Source organism: Stegodyphus dumicola, chromosome 6 (genome assembly GCF_044657685.1).
Source record: "Stegodyphus dumicola isolate Sdum_Otavi_A_Nest chromosome 6, ASM4465768v1".
NCBI lineage: Eukaryota > Metazoa > Arthropoda > Arachnida > Araneae > Eresidae > Stegodyphus > Stegodyphus dumicola.
The window spans coordinates 102845071-102868418 of record NC_140773.1 but is presented as its reverse complement, the minus strand read 5'-3'; positions in this window follow the sequence as shown (position 1 = coordinate 102868418).

Below are 23348 nucleotides of genomic sequence, written 5' to 3'. Positions count from 1 at the left end.
TGTACGCGTACCCAAAGTTCGTCTGCAGACGCAACAGGACGAGGATCACGAGCACGACGCCGACCAATGACATCCCACACATGTTCAATTGGCGACATATCCGGGGAACACGCAGGCCAAGGAAGAAGCTGTACCTGCTGCGCTGGAAAGAAGGATTTAACAATCCGAGCAGTATGAGGGCGGGCATTGTCCTGTTGAAGTACAGCGCCTGGCAAGCTTTGAAGGAAGGGAACAGCTTCGGGCTGTAGAACTTCACGGATATACCGGTTGCTGTTCAGATTGCCCACAATTCGTAGCAATTGAGATCGTCTATGATATGCTATGGCGCCCCAGACCATAACTCCGGGTGTTCGTCCACTGTGGCGTTCGATAATGCACTCCGGAAGGTGGCGTTCACCGGCATAGCGTCTGACACGAATGCGGCCATCATGGTACCACAAATTAAAGCGGGATTCGTCAGAAAACACGACATGCTGCCAATCAGCACGCCAGTCTCTATGCTGATTGGCCCATTGTAGCCGCAGGCGGCGATGGTCGTGCGTTAGGGGGATCCTGTATAAAGGAGTCCGTGCGCGCAGTCCACACTGCAGCAGACGTCTACGAATTGATGAAGCACACAATGAAACACCTGTAGCTATTGACCACAGTGCTGCCAATTGTCTAGAGGAAGCTGTACGGTCCGTCCGCGCCATGCGGACCAGGTGTCTATCATCGCGAGCTGACGTCACATTTCGGGGTCCACTCCCGGATTTCCGAGTTGTCCGACACTCGTCCGTCCACTGCTTCCAAACGCGCATCGCTGTGCTGCTGTTACGCTGCACACGAGAGGCTACTGCACGATACGACAATCCAGCTTCACGAAGGCCGATGATTCTCTCTCGTTCAAACTCTGTAAGTTGTTCAAATCTCGCTCTCTTTCGTCGACGAGGCATAAGTACAGATTGAGTTAACGTTTACCACTAGCAGATAACCACCGATAACCATACACGCCTCGCTACAGCCGTCTATTTATTCGGATCCATCAGCCGTTCAGAGGGCGCTGCTCAGCATACGCATGCGCTACGGATTTGCAATTCTAATCATTTGCATATCATGCGCTACTTTGCATTTCCTGAAAATTTCAGCTCACTCGCGTAAGTCCTTCATGGTGTTGCAATTTTCACAAACGTGAGTGTATTATAAGTAGGGTGTCTTTAATGATGAGTTGAATCCAGTAAGATGGAACGTACTTTTTGCACCTAGTGCAGAGTCTGTAGAAGAGAAGTAAACGTGGCCCCACGATGTGAGGATCTGCAACTTGAGAATTTCTGCCGCTCGGCTATGCTTGTCTTGAGAGAAGCTGCGAATTAATCTTTATCTGCAAAGTTCAGAATCATCTCAATGGCTTGAAAAGCTAGGCAAAGTTTCTGCATATTTGATTTAGCTGATTTAATTCTCTTAACTATTGTGGTTATTGATTTCATGAGAAAAAGGGTTTTCTGATCTTTGAAAATGTTAATGATTTCTGCTAAATTTTCCTGCGGGTTTTTCTGCTTAACTTTGTCACTGTAAAGGTTTTTAGGCATTTCTTGATTAGTTTGGCCTGGAGCTTGAATGAATTCGGGGAAGTCATCTTTAGTGGGAATTTCTTGTGGTTTTTCTATCTTCTCTAAATGATTGAATCTTTTTCTGTATACCTTACAACCACGATAAGAAGAAACGTGATTTTCGTGACAGTAAATGCAAGTTGGTTTTTCATCTGGTTTTAATTTACAGGTATTGGATCTGTGATTTTGTTCGCACTTACAGCACCTGACCTTTTTAAAGCAGTTATTTTGGGAGTGCCCGAACTCCTGGCAATTGAAACATTGAATTGGGCGTTTTCTGGGCTGATATTTTTCTATTGTGATATTGAATCCGAACATATTGTTTAATTGATGAATTTTCTCTCCTGCAGAATTTCTTTTTAGTTCAAGAAAAAATATAGGTAAATGGATAATTTGGTTTTCTGCTTTCTTCGTGAATTGCTTTACTTTAATTATAGGGAAGCTTCTGCGTTCTAAGTCTGCGTAAATTGCTTTCTCTGTGTAGGATCTTGGGATATTCTTAAGTATAACTTTAACTGAAGAGGCTGAGGAAATTTGGTACGTATGAAAACTAATCTGTGCTTTCTTGAATTTATCAACTGTAGCTTTATAATCGGCTTCGGTGGTAGTGTAAAGGAAAATCTGTCTGGCTTTGATTGTAACTTCAAATTCGTTTTTACATATCATACTTCATAGCATTTTGTCATTATTACTTCATAGCATTTTGTCAATTTCAGGCCAATCAACATCGTTTTCTGGAATGACTAATGGGGAAATTTTCGTTTTATTTTCTGCTTTATTCTGTGTTGTAGTCATCTGCGTTTCATCTGTAACTTCCATATCTTCGTTATTTTCGTTAAGGGTTTCAAATCTGTTATTTTGCGGAATAGCTGCTGGTGTGATAGACTCGGAATTTTTCGCGGTTTTCTTTGGAGTTTGCCAATTCTTCTGATTTATTGTTTTATCATCTGTTTTAGAATTTGCAAGCTTCAGGGTGTTCTGAATGCTTGCTAAAATGAACTGATTTTGTTGAATTTCTTCTTGTAACTTTGAACGCATTTCTATCGCTGGTGGGGAGATTAGTGTCTTCATAGACTCAATACAGTTTAATTTATCGGCGATTTCGTTTTCTAATTTGAGTGAGAGATCTTTTGGGTTAGTCGGAAGCTGAGTATTAAAATATTCTTGCGAGATAGCTTCTGTTAAATTAGGAAAAACTTTTCTGTGTTTGTTAACTACTGCTTCAAAATTTGAAGGGGAGGGTTTGAATTTCTTAGTATTATCGGCTATTTTCTTAGAACTTCCTGCGGTTTTCTTTTCTTTTCTCTGGAATTTACTTTTCTTAGTAGAAATTAGTATACTTTGAAGCGAATTCATCTGAAGCAATTACAGGCATCTCTTTGGATGTAGTCGATTTTCTTGAATAATTCGAATAAGTAGAATCATTATCGCTATCATAATCGCTGAAAGTAGCATGCCAAGGAATTTTGCCTCTATATGGTGGTTCGCTATTACTGGCCATATCGAGAAGAACAAGCAAAAATAATATTTACCAAAAATAAAAAAGAACAGTCATATTATAACTCTGAACGCACAAAATTTATATCATTTCACGTATAACGACACTCTGAATGCACGAAGCTGAGATGAGTTGTTTGTTCTCGGCTTTTATAAGCTTTATAATTAATTTCTCGAATGTACTGTAAACATCTATAAATATCTGGATTTTTGTGGATGGGAACAGCAATTACGAGATATTTATTTATTAGATATTAAATGCACGCGCTGTTCTATTTTTAACCTTCCAACGCAGCTGTCTTTTCAAAAATCGTCTGCGTTGCTAAGGCAACACGAAGCAAATCTAATTACAATTCTAAATAAAAAAATAAAAAAAACTAAATAAATAAATAACTATGAAATCCGTAACAATATGAATTAAGAAATAATTAATAATAAAGCAAAGTGCATGCACATGCATGCACCAATATATCGTACAAAACTATGATTGGAAAACTGAGACCATGAGTTCGGCCACATTCAGCTATCGGGGGATGCGTACAAGTTCTGAGTGCACGTGTCTTCCAAAAGCCGAAGATAGCTGAACGCAAGCTACTCACATGCATTTGTAATTTAAGTAGTGTGTGTGTCAGCTCGCTGTGAGTAATCTAACAACACTGAATAAATTATCGTTAATTACTTAGCAGTAAACATTTCATTTTTTTCTTCGTCGATTTGTTATTTGATTATTATATATTATTATTTGTCGATATATTGGCCGGGCCGCAAAAATATTTGTTGTGAGCCGCATGCGGCCCGCGCGCCGCGAGTTTGACATCCTTGGTGTAAGGTCTACGAAAAGTTTTATAAGTTTTATTTGCTAATAATAGTAGGATGGGAGGGTTTTTTTTTTTTTAATTAATTCTAATATGAAGAAAAAATTTCACATCGATGCTTATTTTATGTACCTTACACAAAAATTTTATTTTTACATAATTGAACTAAAAGTTATGACATGACTAACTGTCGAGGTATACTTTAATTCCTTTAAAGTGGAACCATAGATCTACTAGTAATTAACAGACATTTAAATATACAGTCTTTCTAAAATACGTTGCATAGTACAACATAATTTCGCAAACTGAACATTCCGTGAACATTCGCAAACTGAACATTCCGTGAACATTCGCAAACTGAACATTCTCGCCAATAAAAAAATCTAATTGAGCTGCTTTATTCGAGGAGGATTCAAGTTTTAGAAATAATGGTATTTAATCATTTCTTTGTCCCAACCAGCTCGGATAGTTAGATTAGTGAAAAAGCAGCAGCTCACGTAATTCAGTCATCATATTCTTTTAATATAGTTTACAAATCCTTTTGCCTATTTATTTAACTATTTATTTTAGTAAATACAATCTTTTGCAAAAAAAAAAAAAAAAAAAAAAAATCGAAGCACCATGAAGGAAGTGGTTGTTTTTGATGAAACTGAATATGTGTATAGCTTATACACAGATAATAAAATTATTAAAAAATCAAGGTCATAGTACCTGTTCACGGCTCACAATCACCAACTGAGTGTTCAAATTAGTAGTTGGTCGAACCGACCCCGACGGCAATGCGTGCTTGAATTCGTCGAGGCAAGGATTGGTAGAGGTTCCTAATGTCATCCTGCGACACATTCTGCCAGGCATTCTTCAGTTGTCGTTCCAGATCTCCGATATTTTGTGGTGCCCGAATTGGCGGCCTACCGTGTCCTAGACATTCTAGATTGGCGAAAGGTCTGGTGACCTTGCTGGCCAAGGAAAACTATAAACTGCACGGAGCCAGTCCAGATATATGCAAGCGGTATGTGGCCTGGCATTATCTTGTTGTAAAATGGCCCCAGGATGACGTATCATGAAGGGTAATGCAAGATGGTATCAATGGCCGCACGATGGTATCAACATATCGTTGAGCTGTTAAAGGTGTACGGAGGATGACTAAAGATGACCTGTTGTCATAAAAAATATCGTCCCACACCATCACACCAGAGGTTATGGTTCTATGTTTTTGTAAAGCAAAGGCTGATTGGGACCGCTGGCCCCTTCCTCTCCAGACACGAACACGGTGGTCATCTGCTTCAAGAGTGAAACGGGAATAATCGCTGAACACTATACGATGCCAGTCTGATGGCAGCCATGATAATCGGCTGCGATACCACTCCAGACGATTCCGCCGATGTTGTGGGGTCAAAGGCAAATATCTTAAAAGCTTCTGTGAACGTAACTCCGCCTCAGACAAGCGCCGTACGATCGTAGACGGTACCACAGGAGGTATAGACGTGGCTGTAGTGCGCTGAATAGTCGACAATGTTTCCGTTGGGGCAGTTCGGGCCTGGCGAACAATCGTTCTATCTTACCTCGCATTTGTGCTCCTTGACCTTCCAGAGCCTTCATTTCGTCGGCAATTCCCTTGTAGCAAACATTGCTGCCACCCATATTTGCACAGCAGCGTCTGTACGCTGCAGGTAGCAGTCTATTGCTCGGTATAACCACCCAGCTTCCCGCAATCCTACAATGCGACCACGTTCGAAGTCGTTTAGTTGTCTGTAAGGTCTTCGATATCGTCATAATGGCATCTTTAGTTGCTTCTTTACGGAATTACAATGGCAGCAGCAAATAAAAAGATAAATTTTTCGCCTCTGTTACTGGTTTTATACTTTGCGAATTGCGCACTAGAAATGCGCGCTATCATCGCGATTCCTGTTCATTTGCCTTGAAACTTTGATCATTTGTACATTCGATCAAGATGTTTTTGCATACCAAATTTCGTCACGATCGCAAATGTCCTTCTTGGTGCTTTGATTTTTTTTTTTTTTTTCGAAAGAGTGTAATTTTATTTGAATTCAGGGTATAGTTGAGTTGTAGAGTGATATACTTTGCAAAAAAAAGAAGAAAGCAAAATATTACCATGATGAATCAAATTGGATGGTTTATAAAAGTTGTATAAAGGCGAAGGTTTAAATAAAATTGCAATGGATTTAAAGGCTGCGCAAGGAAAAGAAGAGATCCCATATTGAGTAATCGTGCATGAAATGACCTGCGATAAAACCTTAAAGATAAATAAAAACATAAAGTGCTGAATGTGAAAATGTGAGTGAAGGTCTTTTACACATGATTTCAGCAATTAAGAGCACAAGAAATAAAGATACAGGTTTTGGGAGCACCAGAAACTTCATTAAAGATCGAACAGGTATAGTTCCCAAACACTAACCGGCTACAGCAAATTTAAACCCCTATGAGGTCAAGCGTTTGCGTGGCAGAGACTTGGTAAATTTGGAGGGTATGGGTGAGGTTATTTGAGGAGGGAAGGATAGAATAAGAGTAAAGCTGATGATAGTTCTTTAGAAGAACGTTTAAAAGTTTATTATTAAGAGAGGAGGACTAAAAAGGGAGAAATATTATTGGAAGAAAACTAGAAGAAGGGTCATTAGAAGGGTTACTGTGTAATTGGTGAATCAATTATTAGCAACCGGGATGAGACCAGATCTCGAACACTTTGCACCCATAGGAAAGAAGGGAAATCTAACAAAACAATTTTTTACGTTAAGCTGGCATAGAAAATGCCAAATGACAAATTTAGAATAATACTTTGTAGAGACATTAGGCAGTTTTGGAAGCAGGAGTCATGAAAAATGAGCAACTCCTTCGCCGGGAATCGAACCACAGACCTCTGGAATACATGCCCAGCGTGCAGACCACTACACTACGAAGGCATGTTGAGAAGGCGGGAGAATACCGTATATACTCCCCTTTTTAAAGGGCGACTGGAGTTTAAGGGGACCCTATCGCCAAATCCTGGGTGTGGAGAATCATCATCCACCACCCTTTTAGTTTGGACGCCACTGTAGAGTCATTAGGTTATTTCGAGGTAGGTGAGAAGAAAAATGAGCAACTTCCTCGCCGGGAATCGAACCACGGACCTCTGGAATACGCGCCCAGCGTGCAGACGATCACACCACGAAGGGAGGCTAAGAAGGCGGGAGAAATACCTTATAATTTAATATAGAAAAAAAAGAACAGAAAATAAAATGTAGAATAATACATAATATGTCATATAATAAAATGTTGAATTTTTCAAATTTGGAATAAAATGTTAAAACAAAGAATATATCATATTATAAATTTAAATTAATACTTAAAGTATAGAATATAAAATACAGAATAATACATATAGAATAATACATAATATATCATATAATAAAATTTACAATTTTAAAATTTGGAACAAAATGTTAAACCACAGGATAATACATGATGTATCATATAACAAAATTAATAAAATGGAAGTATAAAATGTAGAAAAGAATAATTAGAGTTCATGATCACAAACAGTTTTCAGTATCCATTAGGAAGAGTTCATGAGTTATTAAATAGTTCATGATTATATAGTTCATATAAAAAGTTCACGATTTAAGTTCATATATTTTACATGACTCTTTTTTATCATGACACAACAAATCAATACCATGACTCACCTTTTCCATTCTAATTTGCTGACATGACTCAACTTTTATATTTCATTTTGTTTGTTATGGATTTTGTGTCTTTTGTTGTTAGGATCAAGGCAAGTAAGTACTTGTTACAAAGCTCAATAATTGTTCTTTAAAATTCTAAGAGGTTAGAAATTAATATTTTGTTATATTTCGTTAGTTGTAGATGAGGTTACTCTGCATAGATCTAATTCAATTGTGTTATGTTTTGGGTGAATTTGTTTGATATTAGAATGAAGATGATGAAGTTTAATGATCATTCTTTTGAAGGATATTTCAATATTTCTGGGTGTATGATTATGAAACGTTTTCGTGAAAGGACATGAGAAAAGATGATGATCACTGTCTCCTTTTTGTTCGCATATACAGATACCAGTGTCTATTAAATTCCTTTGATGAAAACAAATAGGATATGGCCCATGGCCAGCAATATAACTTGTTAAAAAGGATTTTGTACTCTTGGTGTCGGTATTGCATTTGGCGTACAATAGGTATGTACATCGTCCTGTAGGTGCATTATTCCATTGTTCTTGATATATTTGAGTAATTAGTTCTTTCATGAAGAGTCTAAGACAAAATTTGGGGAATTTCATATGTAGAAAATTGCTGTCTGGATTAAGAGCAGCTTCTTTGGCAAGTTTGTCAACTGTTTCATTACCAGTATTTCCACTATGGCCTCTTATCCATGATATATGAATTTTTAAATTATTTGTTATGTTAGAGAGGTTATTGCTGACATTAGAAATAGAAGATTGATTTTCTGGGTTAGCGATAGCATAGGTGGCAGAATGAATTTTAGAATTAACATTTAATTCCATAATATTATTTTTGCTAATTTGATAGCCATTATTAATTCAGAAATTTCAGCTTGATGAACGCCGTTTGCATCTCTTAAGAATCCTTTCCGTATAATATCTGATTATAGGAATTTTTGCTTAAGAAAAAAGACTGCACAGCCAACTTTATTATTAATTTTTGAGTCGTCCGTAAATGCTTCAGTTGAAATGCTTTAGAGTATATTGCTATTTTTATTTGTGTGTGTGGCACAGCAGGATGTCTATTGTAAGAAGGAGGGGCGCATTTCCGTAATCATCTGTTATGCACAAGAAATACAGCAGGCCTCGTTTTGAAAGGAAAGAAAAAGAAAAGCCTGGAGCCTTTTGAGAAAAAGAAAAGCCTGGATTTATTGCAAGTATTGGCTATCTGGAGATGAAGAAAAAGGAACTCGGAGTTGAACAGTTGAGCATTTGTGGAAAATCCTTTCCACTGACCTGGAAAATGTTTGCACATATTTAAGAACAACCTTCACAAATTATTTGAAAAAGAGGATCTTACTAGAGACCAAACGTACACCTACAGTACTAATGGTATGAATTCTTCAATTTTATCTTTAAAAGCATTTGCCTCTGCTCCGAGTTTTACAAACTCTTGTTTAGATTTCTATTGTATGAAATCGTATGAAAGTATCGATTCAGTTACATTTATAAGAGCTTTACGCTTGTCTATTTCTAAGCATTATTGATATCAAGCATCAAAAACATTATATAGGTAAGAAAGCATTGCAACGGGACACTGAAAGAGTTAAAAAAGAAGTAGTAATTCTGAAAACCAATCAACAGACACTCTTCTTTGCAGTTGAAGGGAGAGGTTTCAAATTCAGTGCAAAATGAAAAGGATATAAAAATTCACGCAATAGCTCCTGAAGAACTGCTTGTCAAATCCGTATCAAACCATAGCCTCATCACCGTTAACTCTAAATTAAGGTTGTAGAGACATTAGGTTTTTTTGGAAGCAGGCAAGATGAAAAATTAGCAACCGCCTTCACCGGGAATCGAACCGCGGACCTCTGGAATACCGGCCCAGTGTGCAGAACCACTACACCACGAAGGGAGCTTGGAAAGTGGGAGAAATATCTTATATACTCCCCTTTTTAAAGGGCGACTAGGGTTTTAGGGGACCTAGTCGCCAAATCCTGGGTGCGGAGAATCATCATCCACAACCCTTTTAACTCGGGCGCCACTGCAGAGACATTAGTATTTTTTGTAAGCAGGAAAGATGAAAAATTAGCAACCGCTTTCGCCGGGAATCGAACCACGGACCTCTGAAATACCGGCTCAGTGTGCTGACCACTACACTACGAAGACACGCTAGGAAATCGGGAGAAATACCTTATAAGGTAAAAAATGATCTGTGAATAAATAAAAAAGTTCTTCTTCCGTTCTCGAAAGGCCCACCAGCGGACAAGTCGCTGAATATTTACACTTGGTAGTTCGGTCTGGGGTTTGATTCCAGCGAGACGGGCTAGCTGCAGGGACGTTTTCCCATGTGTGACGTGTATGCAAGCCAGTTCCTTCAGAAATTCCTCCACGAGGGCATTCCTACCCTTAGGAAGATAGCCGACGTGTGCTTTGCCATAAGCAAATAAGGCAAATCAATACATTCTCCAGATAAAATGGAAAAGAAACATTCTTAAATCTATTTTTTAATTCAGCATTAAAATTTACTGCGCTTAATATGCTACTTCGTAATCAGCCCAAGACTAACTTGCTATCAGTATTTAACTTCAGCGTATTTGACCCCTCTCCTTTTTTTTTATCGAAATGCCTGAACAAATTAAAATTAAAATTAACATTTCGAAGATTTCCACATTTTAATATTTATTTTGGCCCTGAGCCTATTAAATAAGCAGATGACTCATTCGCATTAAAGCCTCACTAGTGACCGACTATAGATTCTTGGACCCTGGGTCAGTCCTAAACGAATGCAGTGGATTCGTGATTGGTTTTCGCCCATGCTATTTCAATAAAATGTTCAGAAGCGTTAAGTGAAAAATATCAATTATGCATTGCTCCTCTTTTGATTACGCTGCTTTTTAACTATATTTTTGTCTTTACTCGATACATCATTTTCTAAAATTGTGACATAGAAATAAGCATTAAAAATAATCGCTATTGCGAGTTAATATTTTGCAGGAAGATGAAATTTCTGTAATCAGTATTCCAAGAAAAGGTGTCCGCCTACCTGAAAGCTGCATCAAAAGCATTTTCAGCTCTTTCCTACAAACAGAAAAAAATCACGGGAAAACCTCACTTATAGCTTCCACCCTTGATAAAGAGAGAATTTTCTACCGATACCTCGAAGTTCAATATTTTCTTTTCCTCACCACACTGAAGAGAAAAACAAGTTACGCCTACGTAAGCACTCTCAAATTTTAAAGGGTCAAAGTCAGTCATGAAGTTATGTCAAGTGCTTTGCATTTTCAAGTATTTTTGCGTGCATTTTTAATGAAATTTTGTTCTCTGCTTTTAATTATTCTTTACAAAAAAAAATAATAATAAAAATAAAAATTACCTTAAATTTTATACCAATTTATTCCGAAAGGCCTTGAATTCTCGTTCACCCTATTTATTACTGTATGTTCATATAACGATTATTTTTGTTTTTGAAGAGAATTTTGGTAACACCAAATAGTACAAAGATTTTCAACCTGCAAGGAATTGCTCCCTAAAGGTAAAAGGAATTTCGAGACCATGAAATTCTTCCTGCATTTGAATAATTTTAATGAAACGAATTTAACGAATTTAACGAATTTTAAATTAAGTTCCTTTCACTTCGTACCTCCTACTATGAATTTTCTACTTCCTCAGGATAGCTGTTCGATCTGAGATTGGTAATATTGAACTGCAACAAATGTTCCCAGTAAAAAACTTCTGTTGATGCGATTGAAATCAAGTCACTTAAAGAACTGAATATGTTACAAAGTTACAATTTGGACATCATGTAACTGATGAAATCCTAATCTTAGTTTTATGTAATCTAACAGAAGCGTTTTCTAGTTTATACTTATTAACAATAATAATAATAATTTACGTAAAATATGCACACAAATAACACATATTTTTAAATATACTTCCTAAGTGAAAAAAATAATGCATCCTGAGAGAATGGTTAAAAACGGACAAATATATACTCAAAGATAGCTCAATAGGTGCAAAACAACTGTAGTGGCCTCAAATACAGGGTGATTCGCTGGAAGTGGCATCTCCAATTTGAGCGATACAATATTTGAATCTTACGTAGCATCAATTAGTTGGGTGTCCAAATAAAGTCCTGAGGTATCATAAATTATGTAGTACTGATTCATGGTTACACATCATCTTCATTTTGCGGGAATAGGAAGAGGTATTCAATCGATGGCCAATCCTGTCCAACAGATTCTTGATTACAGAGACCAGATGATCTGGCTGGCCAGATAAGTACTTGCTCACCTTGCATATAAGCTGATCTGAGTTTATGTGGTTGGATGTTACTCAGCTGAAAATTTCTTTTTCAGATTTCCTAAAGATATAGTAATTCCACGTACCTCATCAAATTGGCTGTATAAATATGCACTTAATGTGTACTAGAGGTGAGCACAGTTTCTGTTTTTAATAGCACTCTAAACCATAATTTTATATTAATTGACTATAATAATAGCACGTGGTATGAAAATGTACGATGAAACCTCTCATAAATACCTTTGTTTGAGGAAACTGCGTATCATGGTGTCTGTATTGTTAATACTTCTTGATCGTTCTCTGGACGCAGTAATATACAAAAACACACACTTCTCGCAACTGTGATGAATGATAGCTTTATGTACCAGTTATCTACTTACAGCATAATATGGAAATGATGTTATGGAAATGATTAAAATTTCTAGCCTAACTAATTCAAGTTAGGCTAGAAATTTTAATCATTTCCATAACTTGCACTGTACACTTTGCATGGGCCTGTGTTAACATATCCGTGGTGTAGCATTTTCTCTGTCTATTATTGTCTAAAAATATTTGTACCTTCCTTCATAGCACATCGTAGTAAAACAAATTTCTATATTAAGTTTCACATGAAAAAAAAAACCTGGGTAAAGGGAATGAAAATCTTTGCACGTGGTACGAAAAGGTTATTGATACAATGACATTGAGATAGTAGCATATTCTACGACAATTTTTCCAACTTATATTTCACGTAACCCAGACTTTTTCACAAATTTTGAATTTAAATTCATCATTTTATGATATTTAGAAAGAGATCAGCCCAAATTCCTGCCGTGTTTACAGTGAAATCTTTAATTCATTGCATTTGAAAAACCCGTTGTACCAACTATAAACGCTTGTAACAATGCCCAGCCTCTTCTTTTTGCATAATCTTAAAATGAGAAATTAAAAAATATCGTGTTTTTTATGATAGGAATTTCTATCATTGTTACTTATGTTTTGCCAGCGCATCCTGTTGACTTGAGTTAATGCACATTACAAAGCACATTTATACAGGTGACCAAAGCAAATTATTGACTTTTGAATCAATCACGTCATACGGAATCAAGATGAAACCAGAAAGCTCTTTTGAAACCTGTTTTTGAACTAACAGCCATAAAAATTAAATTTATGTAGTTGCTTTTTTAAAAAAACAGCGAAAATCTTTTAATCAGACGGGTTGGTTTGTCAGATGTTTCCTTTGTAGGCTTACGTAGAGTTGGTAGAATTTATTTAATTTGTTTAACCAATTATTTTATATTAAGAATTTTTACTGTCACTTCTCTTTTTCCGTTTACCAGCCAGAATTCAAAGATGATTCAGACAGAGCGTGTTTTGCCTAATGAATACCATGTCGATAGATGTGAGATAACAGTTTAAGATAAGAGTTTCTATCTTCGGCCATACAGTTTAGTTGCCGATAGCATTTCGCCCTGGTTAAGCTTTAGGATTCATCTACGCGTTTAAATTAGTACTCTGTGTACCTTTTGGCTATTATCTGTTTATATTTAATTTTGCACTGAATTTCGATTTTGAGTTCTCGCCATAAATGCTGGCTGATTTGTGAGCACAAGGTGTGCCGTCTGTTCATTATACTTAATTTTAAAATAAAAGCTCTCTTACACTCCTCTCAAGTCTCTGTGGTATTTCTGAAGACATGCGATAAGTCGCTTACAGGCTTATTGAAAATTAGCCACAAATTACATTTAGCAATTTGTGGCTAATTCTCAGTAAGCATTTAGTAATTACTAGCGTAATTATTATTATGCTAGGCAATTAGTAATTATGCTAGTAATTAATGTTGAGCTCATTCCTTCGGAGCTCAACAAACTTCAGGAAATGTGCATCGAATATGAGGACAGCAGGAAAACAAGAATTTCATATGAAGATTCCAAACTACAGTCTAACATCTCAAAGCGTTGACTATTAAAGTTTCATAAATATTTTAATATTTTAAAAAACATAAGATTGAAAAGAAATTACGATCTTACTTTGGAATTCATATGTCACTTTAACACTTTAAAAATTTTTAAATGAGGTTATCAAAAAATTAGTCCTCTAGAAATTAACGATGCAGGATATAAAATCTGATGTTTAGAATAAGCTTTTCAAAACAGCAAAAAGGTTCTGCCCCATCATTTCATCATAAATTAACGTCACATGGAGACTTGCGGCCTTATTTAATAAAGAAAAGAATTATTCAAGACATAGCAATTCATTTTATTTTACAAAAGCACTTGTGCGAAAGCAACAACAATCTTGAACAGGTTTCTTTCAGGGTACTGAAAAAAGTGCAAATTTTTATAGATTTACAGTGCATGCAGTCTAACGGCAGAATGCTTTGGCACTGCGTCGAAACGCTACACAATATCAGTTCCATTTTTCAATATCAGGAAGTTATGGTTTGAGATATAATCAGAACTACAGCTGATCATCAATGATCATCTGTGATGATTACAACATCTAAGTGTAATATTTAAAAGACCCTACTTTGATATGTAGATGAGCTTGTGTTGTTGAATTTTAACAATGCATCTCATATCATATAATACAATGTATAAAGAATAATAGTGCGATAGTTATGGTTTGATAGTTTGTAGTTTATCCTTTACTACTTTTTATTTGTTATGTTCTTACTGTAACCGTGTCCTTCTAAAATCGAATTTGTAGAAGTTGACCTTATATGGTAGCATAAATTAGTATCAAACTCCTAACAGACGTTGAGCGAATTATCATTGTGTCTGAAGCAGCAACTTAAAAAGGTTTAAAACAACCATTTTATTAAAACAGAACTTGAATGCACTTCTTGTAATTGACAATATCGGCCACCACTTGTGGTGATGTAACTTAAGGTAACAGTCAGATTCAAATTTAAAACAAAGACTGCACAATTGATTTTAAAATTCTAAATTGGCTCAGAACTTCACACTCGCATAACAATTAAATGTCGACATAACGCAAAGCGAATACGAATGATACGAATTACAATCTTATCGGAGCTGGCGGAATCTAGTAACCTGGACTGAATAAGCAGAAACACGCTCTGTCTTATAATCCAAAACCCTCCACTCTCTACCCCTTTACATTTCTGGTAAGGAAAACAGAAAAGTTATAGTAAAGGTCTAAATTTAAATATCTGATTAATTAAAATAATAACAACTCTACAAATTATTTGCATTTTTTTCCCTTTCAATTTTGGAACAATAAAATTAGTAAAAAAGGGGGGATATGGTATCCGAGCAATATTCCTTGGTATAAAAATTTATGAAAATACCCATAAGAGTTTGCTGTCATTAAATAATGAAAAGGTTTAGTAACTGCACGCAACGATGGACCATGGGCGATATGTCTGGTCCTCACTGCTACTGAGTTAAAAATTGCTTTGCCATTTAAGTTTTCGAGAAAACATATTATGAAACTTATTACAAATCTTTTTTAATTTATTTTACAGAAGTAAGTTATTATACAGACGAGAAGCGCACTACAGCATTTACTTTTCGGCTCAGTGGGTTTGTTGGTTCTAAGCACTAGAATTTTGCTGCTATTAATGGGCCTCATCAAAGAAAAACCTTGAGATGTCATTCTAACGCCTTTTTTTCGCATGGCCACTGTTCGCTGAATCGTGGAATAAAGATTCTTCGAAACATTTCATAAGTCACTATGGCATTATAATCCAAGGTCGTCTGGAGAGGTTTGGTATCTCAGTAAGGAGACATGCACAGTGTGATTTTTTCTTCTTCCAACATCTGTCAAAAAGTTCTCCTAACTTTCTCTTCGCAACGAACAATAAGGACAGTTGAAAACGGCAAGACGGGCAATGATACGAATGAGCTAACCAAAAAATTAGCTGTTTCGAAGACGTTTAATTATCTGAAGGATTGTTATTTCTTCTGGACTCTAAACAAAATGACTAATGCTATATTATTGCGCATCACTTACGAATAACTATGAAAATTCAGACAGAAATACAAACTGTTATATTACTTTTGTCTAAATTTTCAAGCAGTTATTGTCGAGGCAAATCTCTGTACAGTATTGACATACACCAGTGATTTTACAAAATCTTTTATTAGAAAAGTGTACTAGGAAATAATTGTTCTTCGTTGTTTGCTGATTTCAAATTAGGAGTATATTACTTTTTTAGCGAATTGCTGTTCAATGCATGTCAGGTGACAAAACACTCTGCAGTCTAAAACCAAAATATTCTTAATCGTATCTATTTCTGACATGCTAATAAAATTTTGACTACATAAATTATTATGACAGCCGCCCAGACGGTATTGTGGTTAGGGGAGCCGACTGCGACTCTTTCATAGATGGCAAAGGTGGCTCACCTATTAGGTGCCTCCATAATAAAGTGACCGCCGCTTTTTGCCTTGACCAACGTCTATACAATGATTTGTGCCCGCCATTGGAGGAACAAATTATTATGACAGTGCAGAGAAAATGGCGTATGTTGAAGCTCTCGCTTTTCTTACATCTACCTTTCTGCACGTGAATTAAATAAAACATTATTTATTCACACTGAATCGAAGAAACTATTGACGCATAATAAACAAAAGCAGAAACAAACTGTGCAGACTGCTGGGATTTACGAGGCGAGGAAGAAGATAATTCATTGCAAACTTTATCTTGAGAAAGCCAAGTCTTAAAAATTATTTAGAAACAAGTGGGTATTGTAATCTCCTTGCTTCATCGTGATTCTTCAGTCATTTAATAGCGATTCTGATTAGTCAAGGAAATGTCTTATTATCTAGATGCAGTTTTAATTCCTTTTTGCAGGTTTACGCTTAAATAAACTAAATTCAGTGAACAGATAATTAATATGTTTTAATTACTCAGATTTCAAGGCTGTATTATTTTTAGGAGAAATGAATCGCTGTGGACACTCTACATTTGTGTAATTTCGCTGTAAAAGATGCTGCTCAAATAACTGCATTAAACCCTTAAAGATAACTAACTAATAAGTAAGTCGTATTATTATTTTTAGAAGAGATATTGAAAGGGAAATGTCCATTAGCCTTACCTCAATTATTTAACTAAAATTAATAGAAAAATAAATAATTTTATTAAAATGTTTTAAATATTATTTCTTTCTTTAGGTTAGAAATTTTCAAACAATCTTATAAGTAAAATTAAGACGTTGAAAGTTGTCTAAGTAATGCTTATCTTATTAAGAGGAGACAAAATCTGACATTCAAATGTTACACGTCTACTAACTGTCCTTTGAACAACAGCTTTACGTCCATATTATATTTTACTAAAGTGAATGTCATAGCAAAACTTTCACCAAAAGTAAAAACAGAACTTTTGAGCTCCCCATGCGTACAATATTATTCTGCTATATTATAATTTTAAAAACGAGAATCAAGTCTAGAAATCACTTTAATCAATGTGCGTTAAGTCCCATTTTACACTAGGTTAGAAATTCCCTTACACTGAGTAGGTGAACAATTTTTAACAGCGAAAACATTTGTGAAAACATTTATATTACATCGGTTTTTCAATTATATATTTTTTGATATTTTTTATTTACAACCCATGCATTGGACTTTCTTTTAAAATCAGAAATTTATAACCTTTGCACTGGAAGCAATATCTGTTAGTTTGATCTATTTCATTACGTTTCGTATATTTCAAGGTAAACTTTTACTCATATGCTACATTTTGTGTCCATGTAAAGAATGCAATTTAATTTTTATATGCATTCATAACGATAAATTTTGAGTTTGTTTATGTTTCTTGCAGACAGAATGAATCTGCAAGCTGAAAGGAACTTCTTTTCTTTTCTTTCCTGTATTGGCAGGGGCCCACCAGCGGCCGAGCGGTAAAGTGGCTGAACACTGGTAGTTCGGTCCGAGGTTCGAATCCAGCGAACGGGCTGGCTGCATGAGCGTTTTCGTGGTTTTTCGCATGTGCAACGTGTATACGAGCCAGTTTCCCTTAGAAAGTCCTCCACGAAGGCATCCCTTCCCTTAGGCAGATGGCCCTAGTGTGCTTTGCCATAATTAAATACACACACACCTGTGTTGGCAGGACAGCCAGCGGAACGGGGCTGGTGCTTGAGGTAGCGTTTTGAAACTTCTGAAATGAATGAATGAAGAATTTTTAATGTGGAAGAAAAAAATTAAATACTCTTTCTCTCTAACCAAAATTTCGAAATAAAATTGAATGATGTTTTAGAGAAGTTAACTTTTTCAAAGTCGCGAAACGTTAGAATCAACTTTGTGTTCAAAATATAATTAATTCCCTCGCCTGAGATTCGAACTAGGACTTTCCACTTCCTAACTGGCCCTGCTATTATTTACACAACAAGACTACGCAAAGAGAAATTCCTTATCCTCTCTCCCTAAAAGGTAAGAGGCTCAAATGATCAAAAAGCTGACAAACTCTCGTCCACCACAATTATAACCACCAGAGAGGTATTTGCTTTATCGTAGACAGTAAACGCACTGGAGAAACGCTGTAGCACCAGGGCTCCTGGGTCAGAGACCGTACTCCTTGTCGAACAGATAGGTAATTTCAAATGCTGTCAAAAAGTAACTAGCATGAGATAATAACTAATTTTTTAAATATATATATACATAATTTTAAAGTTATAAGAATGCACAGATGAGGAAATAAGTTAAATGGAAATTTTTAAAAGTTAAAGTGTGCACCAAGTTTCAAGACAGTGAACACGAAAATTAACCGTCCCTTCTTCGGAACTCGAATCGAGCAACTTCTAATAGCTAGCTGGATGTGCTACTTCATCTAGAAAGGCGATAATTTCCTATACATTATATACGCGATACTTATAGTATTTCCTAAACATTATAGTCTTGTGAGCAACATGTATATCTCGTAATTGTGATTTATAACTACCAATATTCATCTAGTTGTTTTGGAAAAAAAGAAAGGAGAAAATGGCTCCTAGAAAAAAATAGTAAACGTATGCTACCATTAACATTTTAAAATTAAATTTAATTAACTCACATTTATAGGCAGATATGTCATGAAAATAATTCTTTTTCAAATTACAGTACTCCACTTTTTCACACCATTTAATTTTTGTTTTATTCAGGCACATAAAGATAAGCTTTACATCAAATAAATTATGATAATTGGGAAAGTTTATCATAAATGAATAAAAGCAATTTATTATGAAAGTTTTACTTCAATGCAGTCTTCAAATAAAAAGGGGAAAAAAATGGAAAACTGAAAATTCATGTTTAGCCTTGAAGCCTTGAAATATCTTCATGATTATAAATGCTGAATAGTGAGAATATTCAGTTAATAATGGCATGTAAAGATACATTTCTGTTCAACAATGATATTATCGTAATTCTTAGGCCTGCAAGTTCTGCATGACGTACAATTGCAACAATTTCCTATTCCGCTGTCATGCAAAACTGTTGAAACACAAAGCATTTTCTTATTTCTCGATTGTAGAATAATTCTTATGTCCTAAATGTTAAATATATTTTAAATTGTCTTATCTCTGTGTTTCATAAGCAATCCAAAGATATAATGAAACCATAAATCAAACAGACAAATTCAGTAGTTGTTTGGGGAGGAGTAATGATTAGCAAATAATATACTCAGCTGCTGTAGCAGATGTAATCTGTTTGTTCAAATAAACCACCAGCTTTAAAATGCGCATGAAATTTTGACAGTTTAAAAATTTCAAAATATTAACATTTTTGTCTTGAAAATTAGCTTTAAGTAATGTAAAACTTCCTTATATTAAATAAAAGTTCTAATGTTCTCAGCAGAGCCGTGCCTACAGATTTTTTTCACCCGATGCAAAACGGTAAATTCATATTCTCCATACAATGCAAGATGGCTGGCTGTTGAAAAAAGCACATACATGCATGTTAGGCGGTTAATCTGTTGTTATTAATAATAACTGAGTAATCGCTTTCACCATAACATATATATATATATATATATATATATACATACATATGTATACGCGCACACATAGAGTACAAATTAAATTATACGAGGGTTGGGGCAAAAATCATGGCAACTATTTTTTTTCTTGTAGATATGTGAACGGATCACAAAACGTATATGTTTCGTGTGGAAGTTCTCCAGGCATAGTATATATGCAGAACAACAGAGGGCTCTGTGGTAGCGAGGGCTCTGAAATCAGTCAGTTGGTGAGCGCCGTGCGAGATGGAAGTAACCCGTAATGAGCAGCGCGCTTACATCTAAATAGCCGTTCTCCGAGGGATAAATGCGATGGAATGTCACAGTGAATTAGTAGAAACCCTTGGGAATAATGCCCTACTATATCGTACAGTAGCACGGTGGGTAGAAAAGTTTCAGCAAGGACGTGTGTCAACCAGTAATGAGCAACATTCGGGACGGACGATCGATGAGTGTCCTGATCGTCTTAGCACGTGCCATTATCGAGCACCTCATGAATGAAGACAGACGATGGACATTACTGGAGTTAGAGAGGGCAAGTGGCATCGAGAAACGCACCGTCCACAGGATATTGCATAATGAGCTAGAGTCGGAATCCTTCTCCAGTCAAATTGATGGTGATCGTCGCGTATGACGTCAGGAGAGTCATTGTTTGCCACTTTGTTCCTCATGGCAGAACAGTGATCGCACAGTACTACAGGGACTTCATGGTGCGACAGGTACAACGTGGCGTTCGGGATAAACGTCTGGATCTTGTGGACAGTACAATAATTCTGCACGACAATGCAAGACCACATAAAGCAGAGTGTGTACGGCAGCTATTCCGACGATGGGAATGGGAAGAATTGGAGCACCCACCGTACTCTGCTGACCTTTCGCTCTGTGACTTGGATCTCATTCCGAAGATTAAGGAACCAATACGTGGTAGGCGGTTTGAAACACGAAAGGACATTGCTAATGCTGTGCGCCAACAGATGACTCGATTCGCACGTGGTGCGGCAAACGCTGAGGCTGATGGTATTCAGCAACTCCCACATCTTTGGCAGCTTATGGTGACAGTAGCAAGGGACTACATTGAAGGTCTTTAGGTCCAGGTTTGTCATGTCAACTTTATGTGTATTGTGTTATCATTCTTTTGCACGGTGAAGGCTATATTGCCCTGTATACTACCGTAATAAATTCGTGTATTCCAATATTTCAGTGCTATTCATTGTCCACACATGTAGTTAAGACCCTGTCCTTTCATCTGTATATGTCACATTTTCCAACAGGACTGATATCTTCAAGAAAAAAATAGTTGCCATGACTTTTGCTCCAACCTACGTATTTGCACATTTTTAGCCAAAAGAGCTATTAATTTCGTTTTGGCATTGTGCCAAATAAATTCACTATAAACGTCGAATCACTTTTAAAATTGTTACCAGCAAAGATTATCGCCCTGTATTAAAGAAATTAAATAATGAAAAATCTGCATAAATATATGTATGTTTCCCGCATTGTGATAAAACAACGGTACCTAGAGCCATCAAATATTAAATAACGTAATCCTGTAAAATAACGTAATAACTATGGGCATCTGGAAGCCCAAATTTGGAATTTGTTTTATTATCGATTTCATGTTATGTAAAACTTTAACGAATTTTTGACTAACAAACTCGGCGATACCTAAATAATTTTTAAGAATTCTCATATTAATACCTATTTTATTTTGATGTTGCATCCCCTCTCATCGACACGACTATGCTGTTTAAAAATTCTTAGTAGTAGAATTAAAACAATTAATTTGAAAGTTTTACCGGAGCAAAATAAATTATAATGATGTAAATTATAATTTGTGATGAATGCTAAAGCTTGGAATAACAAGAAAAAAGCAAAGTGGTGTTATAAACGACCAAAATTTTCTTTGGTTAGTATTTAGAAACAAAGACAAAATTATATTCAATTAAATATTTAGCAATTTCCGATACTTTTTTAAAGCAGTGAAGCATGTTTTGGTTATTCAAATTTAACATTTATATGAAGAAAGCTAAATTTAACTATATTTACTTCTTGCAAGTTACGACTAACATATTCAAGAAGTTTTAATTCAAATCAAGCTCTGGAATAAAAAATTAAGCCAGTGTTTGTTTCATCAAGCAAAGTGGAAATGATGTATTTTTTTATTCTTTTCAAAAAACTTAACATGGAGAATCATTTTATGAAATGAGTAAAATCCTCAATTTACGTTCCCACATATAAGTCATATCTGAATCTATTTACATAAATCATGAATCATTAAATGGATGAAAGTGGACTGCCTTACCTTCTAACAAATAATAAAGTCGATCTGAAATGATTCATATCTCAATATCTGCAAGTCATTAAAAAAGTTATTACATTTTTATATAAACTATTATGCATGCATATAAAACATAGGCTTTGTAATAATACAGAGTGACCCAAAAGTCCGTTAACATTTGAAAATTCAATAATTCACGGAATAATGCAAATGTAAAAATTGACACACATGGCTTGAAATGGCATGGGGTCTTACCGAAAGAAAGGAAACAAAAAGCAAAAAAGGTCAACATATGGCGCTGGGCAGCAACATGCTAGTCACACTCCATGAGAATCGTGTATGAAGTGAGCTGTAGTGAGACAGTCAATCAGTCCTTTCATGACTTTGTCACTTTTCTATCTTCGCCTCCGGGTGTTGGTAATGGTGCGATGTGATAAATTTCAGTGATATAACATCAGTCATGATCGGATCGGTTTTTCTTCGAGGAAATGCGTAGTTCTGCTATTCAAACTGTCAGTGTGACGGGTGCGAGGTGCGCTGATATGTTACAGAATCGCATCATCCCTAGTATGGTTGATAAATACTTGTTGGAAGGTATGAATTTTATGCAGGATGGCGCTCCATCGCCATACTGCTACACGTGTAAAACATCTATTGCACACATCATTTCGTGAGGATAGAGTGCTGAGCGGCCACTTCCTTGGCATCTAAGGTCCCCAGATCTCAATCCCTGTGATTGTTCGTTGTGGGGTTACCTGAAATCACAAGTCTACCGCGATTGTCCGACCTCATTAGGGGTGCTAAAAGGCAACATCCGAGGGTAGTTTCTCACCGTATGCTGTACAGTGCTGTTCACAACATTGTCCCTCGACTACAGGTATTGTTGATGAATGACCACCGACATATTGAACATTTTTTATAAAGAACATAGTTTTTGCTAAAAAATCAATTGCTATGCTAATTATCGCTATCTGTCAGCCGTTTTAAGCCCTTTTCTTGCTTTTAGTAAAAACCCACTGCATTTCAAGCAAGTATGACCGTTTTTACCTCTCGACCTATATTATTCAGTGAATTATTGAATTTTCAAATGCTAACAGACTTTCGAGTCATTCTGTAGCAAATGATCGCAATTCAGAATAGAAATAAAAAGCCCATGTTTCAACCACCGCCAGTTTTCGCGTACTCTTCAAGGACTCAAGTACACCAAGTTGAGTGCCTCAGCTCAATTAAGTCCCTCATAAATATCTTCCCGCCAAACAAAGCTTCGA